This window comes from Pinus tabuliformis, chromosome 7 (genome assembly GCF_031772625.1).
Source record: "Pinus tabuliformis cultivar Carrire ecotype Pingquan chromosome 7, CPIR1, whole genome shotgun sequence".
Classification (NCBI taxonomy): Eukaryota; Viridiplantae; Streptophyta; class Pinopsida; order Pinales; family Pinaceae; genus Pinus; species Pinus tabuliformis.
Genome location: NC_142293.1, coordinates 1755104538 through 1755113427, shown reverse-complemented (window position 1 = coordinate 1755113427; position 8890 = coordinate 1755104538). Strand labels below are relative to the sequence as shown.

The 8890-nt window shown below is 39.2% G+C and overlaps 1 pseudogene; it reads right to left on the bottom strand.

The window, feature by feature from the left end:
* Nucleotides 1-435: 435 nt before the first annotated feature.
* LOC149255372 (5S ribosomal RNA) lies at nt 436-554 on the bottom strand (annotated as a pseudogene).
* Nucleotides 555-8890: the final 8336 nt, after the last annotated feature.

Sequence of the window (8890 nt, the reverse complement as noted above, 5' to 3'; positions counted from 1 at the left end):
AAAATATATGATGTCTTATTTATCCCCTATATGTCATGTTCACATGCATTCTTCCTTTGATTAACCCTTTCTGTTGATTAACCCTTTCTGTTGATTCACAGCCAATCAATCTCCAACCACTCATTATTGAGTAGTGTAACATAGTTAGACTTATATTCCTTCATAATCGTGCTCACTCGATGATTTTTACTTGGACGTATTCAGAGTATATTACTCCATAATTGTGTTCTTTCAGCGATTTGAAAGAGAAGCTCATCCATATGAAGATGCTAGTTTGGTTCAACTATAAAATGGTATTGTAATATCTTTGCATCATGTGCTCTTACTCGCAAACTTACTTTCACGTAGAGGTTAGCGGATGACATAAAAATAACGACATACAACCTATGAATTTAGCTAACCGATTGAGCTAACCCTTGGGGCTTTTCTTAGGGGAGGGTGCAACACTAGGACTTCCTCGTAGGTCACCCATCCCAGTACTACTCTAGCCCAAGCGCGCTTAACTACGGAGTTCTGATGGGATCCAGTGCATTAAAGCTGGTATGATCGCACCCGACATATATTTTATAATACTCAACCTTCCATTGCAAATTTGTGGGCATCCTCAGCCATATTTCTCCAACAGCCGAAACATTCCACAAATTTGACCCATTATGGGAGTTTATGTGATATATTAGTTCGCATATGTATGTGATATAATAGTTTGTATAATTATATATTTTTTTTCTTAAATTCGATATTTTATTTATTTTTGAAGGATACATGTCAATTTCACAATTGCTCGGGACAAAATTACATATGGTTCTCATATTGGTTTTTTATCTAAAGGAGAAAAGAAATCACTTTTTTTATATAATATATCTAGACATTAAATTATTTTAATTATAATTCATAATCTATACATTAAAATATTAATGCATATCCCTTCATATTCAGACATGAAAATATATCCATATCATATAATCTCAAATTGGTTAAGTTCTTTGGTCTCAATCAGTCACAAGTGATCCCTAGATTGATCCATTGAGAAAAGACTTTACATGGCCTGGTCATGGTTTTTAAAATGGCTTTAGCCCAATGGGTACAATTCCTATGGACTAATGGTATTTTATCAATGTTTTCACAAGTTGGAGGGTCCGATGTTATAACCAATTTGTGAAATTCACCCCTAAAATTTTCTTGATAAACATTTACTTAACCTACATAAAATGAGGCCAATAAAAAACCACCACACATTGACGGAGCCACAGTTAAACAACCACTATTTAGTTTTCACAGGTATTTTCCACTATTGTTTGAATGTCATCGGTTCCTATCTTTTATTTTTCTTTTGGTTAGTTTTCAAAAGCATGATGTGATTCGAGTGATGTGAAAGACATAGAAAAATCAATTTACAGCCAAGGAAAGGAGGTTGGAAATCAAGGGTCGGTTAAAAATCCATCAATTGTATTTTGTTGAATTGCAGAAGAATTTGGAGGAGGAATTATCGCCGTTCTTGTAGAACCTAATGCAAGAACCATATTTACATCCTCCAATCTTGCATAAGAGGTTTGTGACATAATAAACTTCTCTTTTTTAGAGGAAAAAACCAAAACCATTCTTCATTAAAAATGAGGAAGTGTTTTACATCTGCTCGGATCAAATTCAATTCATCAGTGTTGCTCATCAATGAGCCTTGAAGACCAAAATCCGTCCAAAAAACAAAACAGAGCAACCCTCGAGGAGTAGGGCAACGAGCATACTTAGATGGCATCAAAACCAAAAAGGAATACAAAGATAGACATCGAAACATAAAACAGGCCTAGGAGAGGTCATGAGAGATAGAAAAAAACTGCAAAAACCACTGATGAAAATTTGAAAAATCCCTCCCCACATAAATAACCAGCAACAAAGTACTCAAAATGGAAAAAACCAGGAGAAACAAATCCCTCATATGGTTCATCCAATTGTAGAGGGAGGAGACCCCAAGGTTGGAGTAGCCCAAAATCCATTGGATCAAAGTAAGGGAATCCAGAAAAATTGATTCCTCTCTATCCCTAGCCATGAGGAACATTATAAGGCACCCCATAAAGCAATCATCTTGGCCATGATGTTGTCTCCTATACCACTAGACCAACAGAACCTGTAATGTGAAGAGGGCTCAATTCTCATGAAAGCACCACAACCACATATGCCTCCTGAGGCATCCCATCAAAAACAAATATGGGAAAGATGCAAGATAGATTAAGCATGGAAATAGAATGGGAGGAGGACTTAGGCAGCCAAGGACTGATTTCCATGAAGAAGGCAGCAATGTTTAAGGCAACATGATATGAATCAAAGAATTTTCCTTCAATGATAAGGTCATTCTAAGCCCTCCATATCCCCCACGGTACATATAATGGAACATACCTATAAGAAAGTGCACTTTGAGCCCAAGACATAAGAAAAGAAACAATTGAACAGTCATCTCGAGTGACAGAAATGACCAGTGAAAGTGAAACCTCCAGCAAAACAATAGAAGCAAAGGGACAATGTAAAAATAAGTGAGAGAAATCCTCAGAAGCTGATTTGCATATAATCCACCTGCCAGGGCCAATGAAACCCTTCTTCAACAAGATATCCTAGGTGAGAATGTGATTTTGGATTGTAAGCCAAGAAAAACATTTGATCTTTAATGGAGCGTCCCAACCCCACATACCAGTAGACCAATCAGAATAAGGTAAAGATTGAATGAAGGAGGAAATGTAAGAGTATACTTATTTGACAGAGATTCATCCATTTAGTATTTGACTGCCCCATACCAAGAGGTATTTTTTTTGTGATAAAGTGATCCCAACTTGACATAGAATATTGTGGTAAGACTCCCATTCCCCTTCCGAATGTTGAGGGAGGTGCAAATTCCAAGTGTGAGGCTAGGGGGGAGCACAACAACCTAGCCATATTATTCAGTGTGAAGATTCTTTGCTGATTTAAAAGGTGAATAGAGTGGACAAAGAGAAGATGAGAACCGGAAAGGGCCTTTATAGTGTTCATCCGAACATAAATTCTCTGGCCATTACCCACCAACGACCAAATATTACTACAAAACCATAGAATCACATGTTTGAAGCTTCGCTAGATGATAGATGAATAGGGATTGATTGGTGCACCTGCATGCACCCATTCCTCCAGCCCAGGATAGGGAAGATATTTGCTAAAAATTATGCTTTGTCAAGGACCTCCTTCTTTGAAGGCCATCCATAGATTGGACACTAGAAGAGCAATGTTAAATCTTCGAGAGTCCTGAATACCTGATCCACCCAACTAAATGGGCCTAGAAATCATGTTTAGGTGAGTGAGATGGATCTTGCAATCAGGTCCAGTTCCAAAGCAAAGGAATTTGGAGATAAGAGCATCAATCTTGTTAATGATTACTCGGGGAATGTAGAATAGATGCATCTAGAAAACTAAGATACATTGTAGGATAGCTTTGATCATGGTGACCCTGCCCCCAATCAAGAGCCAATTGTGATTCCAACATGTCAGCTTATTTTCAAATTTATCTTATAGCCAATTCCAGTCAGTAATGTGATGATTACCAGGTTTGAGATGACAACCCAAGTACTTGAGACCCACTGACATCGACTTTATTTTCACCATAAAAAGAGAACTAATCTCGCAAATCTGCTCCAAATCAGCATTATCCAAAACAAATTTAGACTTGTGTTTGTTAATTAGTAGACGAGATGCATGTATTGGCTTGAGGGGGCTTGGACCCAGGTTTACAGTTAGTTGCGCTAACCAACAAAACTTTACACTGCCGGTCATTTCAGCAACAACCTGCATAGTGCAGGTTGTAGTCTCACTCGAGGCAGTATTGGGGGATGATAGAACTAGGTTTATACATCCAGAGGGCTATGTGATGTGTTTCTGTCAACTTAGGGTGTTATCTCGACCTTCAAAAATCCTAACCCTTAAAACTCGTAAATTACAAAAATTAATAGTTAGCAGATTTATGCCATTCACCGATTATGCTTAACATTCATAACATCATATAAATACATAGGTCTATGTCTTCGCGAATCTATTAAGTACTTTTCCTGATTAATTGCATTCAACATATCAAAGTTACAGTAAATTCAAAGATAAAATGCTGATACACAGATACAAAAATAATTCTTCAAAACAAACCTTTACTATGATTTAGATATTCAATTCCAGTCTTCTCGACCATGCGCACATAGTTACAGGGGCCTCTGTACTCAGCTGCGAACTTACCAAGGTCTCTGCGCACACAGTTGCAGGAGCCTTCCCCTTCGCCCAAGTACATAATAGACAAAACAGACTCAAATCCTGCACTATTATTTCATGCTTATCTATCTCTATGACTCTTCTATGAGTTCCTTTTATATTATTCTTCATTACAATACCATGGTCCATGAACCATGGGCAAGTCTCGAAACAACTTGAATCTTAACAAACTAAGGGGATTTTACCTTTCTAAAGCCCCTTTGACTCCTATCAACCTATGATACTTGTGCTCTACTACTAGAAATGCAGAGACTTTACAATATTTAACAAAATGTTTTACAAAATTTGACCCAACAAACCCTGTCCCAACAGCCCCCCAACACAAAGTCGTGACTCATCCTGAGTCACTCTGCTAATGTTACCTCAATATTTTCTTGCAAACCACTGAACTCGATCTTCAATGCTTGAAGATCTGTTACTCCCTACATGACATTCGAACAAAATTCTTTGACCAGTTTCCCCATGATTTGACCTTTGACTGCAAGGCCCATTGTTCTCTGTGTCTATTGCAGATCCTTTAACCTGCACTAGATAGTCTGTGACAATTGGCTTGCCTCATCGGCCCATGGCTATGTCCTTGAGGAGATAATGGGTGCCTTTCGATGCAGCTCATCAAGCTGGGTTTGGATGAACTTTCCTTCCTAAAGTCTGGTAAACCTTTGCACAGGTGCTAAGGTCCATGTTGTCGCCCTGATTTCATCAAACTTTAGTTGCTTTTCACAGATGTCTTCTTTGATCTTATGCAAGTGTGGATCCTCTTAAAGTGAGGTCCACATCTCCATTTTCTACTCAAACAATTGGCTATAGTCCTTGGTTGCAGAAACCAAAGTCGTCACATCATCTTTAATAGCAGCTTCGCATTGCTCTCTGACTTCCAGAGGAGTGGTTGGCTGCAACTTAATTTGAAGCTCTGAAATATGCAGTTGTAGCTCAAATCAGACATTTACAAATTCCTCCTCAAATTCCTTCACCGCAACAGCTAACTTCTTAATTTTCTTTGTTGAGGCCGCTTCTGCTAGAATTTGGAGCTCAGGGAGCTCACCGCACACTTGGGCATGGGTCATTTCTAGATGTTGCTTTATTGTATTGCCTTGTTGCGGGCTTGCAAGGCCTGCGCTTTCTCTTCAAAATTTTGTTGATTTTTATTTTTGAATTTGTCGATAATCAATAGTGCTCATTCCTCCCGAATGTGAAGATCATTTGAAACTCCTTGGTAAGGCTCATGCAAGGTATGGATCGACAGTGCTGCAAGATTGATAATTAGATTCTTCCAGAATTATGTGCACTTTTGGTCTTTGGTTGTCTCAAACTCAAGAGAGCCTCCTAGTAGTGGTACTGCACGTGGCCCGGATATGATTTCTACTACATTAAATCTCGACACACTCACTTGTCCCACGCTCGCTTGGATCACCCCTATCTAGACCTACAATTCCTTCAAGCCCTGTTGTGCTTTTTCAATACCTAGTGGTACTCGTCCTCGATGTGTCCACATATAGTTTCAGTGGCAGAGCGGATAACATCACCTATATGATCAAGGTCCCCCTCTATGAGGACCAATGGTGTCGCACTCGCAGACTTATCAGACTTCTACTTCTTGTGAGGTCTCGTGGTACTACTCTTCTACCTCTTCCTGACCTTGAAGGGGGACTCTAATTCTACGCCCCCTTCTTCTTCACATTCTTTTGTGGTAACATTGTAGCACTCCATATCATGGTGTATCTACGTAGTCTATTTTGGTTGTACCCATGTGACAGATTCTACAGCCATTCTGAATATTGCAGCCTTGATTTCCTATAATGCTTCATCAGTACATTTGAATCCATCATCAAAACTACAACGCTAACAGAAATCTTTCCTTCAGAACATCTCACTCTATGGTTACATGTCACAGCTCTGTTTCTAGATACCAGTTCATCAAAATAGTATCCAAAGTGTGGTAGAATATATGTACCCATTCAATTTGTGGTTCCTCTCCCCATCCTTTCATCCAACGAGTTAGATGCTCGTGTGGATCATCCTTCCCTGTATAATTTTCTATAATGTGGGTATTGGTATATCAAAACTGCAACTTCATCATCCTTCGATACTCCTTCCAGTTTGCAATATTGTTCTTATGTGTACTCCACCATCATGTAGATGTTGCTCTCAGCGCAATGTCAAATTCCTAGAATCGATGCTCCTCTGGTACATCCCTTTCAAATTTATCAAGAAACAAATTTACATCATCTAAGCCATTATAATATGGTAAAGTGCGTACCTCAGTAGATATAAATTGGATTGATTTAGTAAGTCACTTGCATCACAACGTTGATACTTCATGCAATCTATTATGCCAATGCTTGAGCTCTTCATCTAAATCTGAGTTGCAGGAGTTGTCTTTTTCTTAAGTAATTCTTCCATCCACCATAGGGTTCATCCAATCCTCATTCTGTGGCATAAGCTTATAGATCTGTTCAATCTCATCCTCCTCTTAGTAATCTCGGACTGGTTCAATATACCATGCACCCTCGGCTGGATCCAATGGAAAAATGACTCTTAGTTCCTTCTTCTCTAACATCATGTTGTGCTTCTTCGAGTTGATGATCGCATTCATATCAAATGCCCAATCAATTCCAAGTGGCACTGGGTAGGGATTACTATCATCCACTATTTCAATTACCTCAAAATCAGCTATAGCGCATGCCCCTTCAATGTCTATAGTTACTCCATGTAAGTTCCCCATAGGAATAATATTATGTTGGTTCACCATTCGCAGCTGAATTGGGGACCACTGTAGCATTGGCTTTCCCATTCTTTCCTAGGTTTGTTTAGGAAAAAAATTCACATCATATCCCAAATCTAGGATCACATAGTCTATTTCAAATTCTTCGATCTGTGTAGTCAATCTCATCTCTCGACCAGTCCTTTTCTTGCCTTTTTCTACTTTATTCACTACGTGTTGTTCAGGCAATCACTTACCCTTGCCAACACACTTGTCTATTGACTCTTGCGATCCCTCTACTACTTTCTAGTCTCGTAGGAGTTTCATGCAATTCTGTAAGAAGGATGTTAACACTAAAGGATATGTTTCCTGCACACCAATGACCTCTTCAGGCTTCTCCGTTTGTGAACTCAAAGCCTTTGATGTGGAAGCTCTGGAATCCACAAAGCTCTTTTTCACCTCCATTAAAAGTTTCCTTTGCCTTATGAAAATTAAATCCAACATCTTTGTCAACATCCTTGTGCACACATATATTTTCTTCTGGTTTTTTTCATATGGCTTAATCTTCCCTCATAGCTATATCACTTCATGTAACGATATTAATGTTGGGCCCATCTTCGTGTGGTTCTGATTTCATCATTTGGATGTTCTGGGTGGGCTGCTAGTTCTTCTTCTCTTGCATCTTGACGATGAGCATCGGACAATATTCTATAACGTGGTCAAACTGTCAACAATATTGACAAGAGGGATGTGCCGATTTCTAACAATCTCATGCAAAATGGCCTGGTTCCCCACAATTGTAACAAATAATTTGTCCACGACCTCTTCCAACTCCTCCCCCTCATCCTCTTCCTCATCCCTGAAATCCTCTACGTGATGTAGATGCGCCTTGATCCTGCTGAGGGCATGTCTCAGCCTGTACTCTATATGTCAGAGTTATGTTAATCATTAGCTCATAGATTTGAGAATTGCGCTCATCATGGCCTACAGACTTACAGAAATTGAAAAATAGTTGTTGGGGACTCTGTACAAACTTATGCAACAAATGGCAGTTGTCTCTCGAGTGTTTTCTTGTTATTTGGCAGATATCACACCATGGTACTACATTGTTACTCGATCCAGTAGTATCTTTTGGATTCAAGGGGATAGGACCTCCCCCAATTAGACAGTTCTAATATACTGGGCAATGATCCTTTTCGTGACCATTCCCTTTTCACTTTAAGCACCATACTTTCGCACGGGTCTCATTTTGGACCTCTTTTCCCTTTTTGAGATCCTACAACTCCATATGCAAGCTAGCTAACTGCGAATGAATCTGTTGCACTCCTAAATTCGTATCCTAAATAGGCAAAGCCTCCAATTTCATATCAATTTTCAGTGCTTCAGTCTATGATCCAACCTTCTACTGTGACAAAGGTAATCTCAAATTAGGTAACGGCGAAGCAATATACCAATCCTTAAGTTGCTCATCTAAGATCTGTAGATTAGCCTGTTATAGCATACATTTCAACCTCTGGTCAAAATCCCATGTAGATTCATTCACCTTCTACTTCATTTCTTTACACTCAGTCACAGACTCGGATTGAGACTTAGACTTTCTAAATTCATTATTAAGCGCATATTTTGTGTCTTTCAATGACGCAACTGGATGCGTGGTATTGTACTTAATATACCAACTCAGCACCCTGTCTTGCAATGTTGTGAAGAGTTGCGCTTTCTTTAGATCGTCATTCATTATTTGTTGTGACTTCCACATAGCATCTACTACAAACCAAAATTGATCAAGGTCTTCTGTCCCCAGACCATTGAATATAGGCATCTTCATAGTGTTCTCCATACTGAATATCGGAGGCGGAGGTGGAGGTGGAGTTCTAGGTGTGTGAGGTGGAGGTGAAGGCAGAGGTGGAGTGGAAGGAT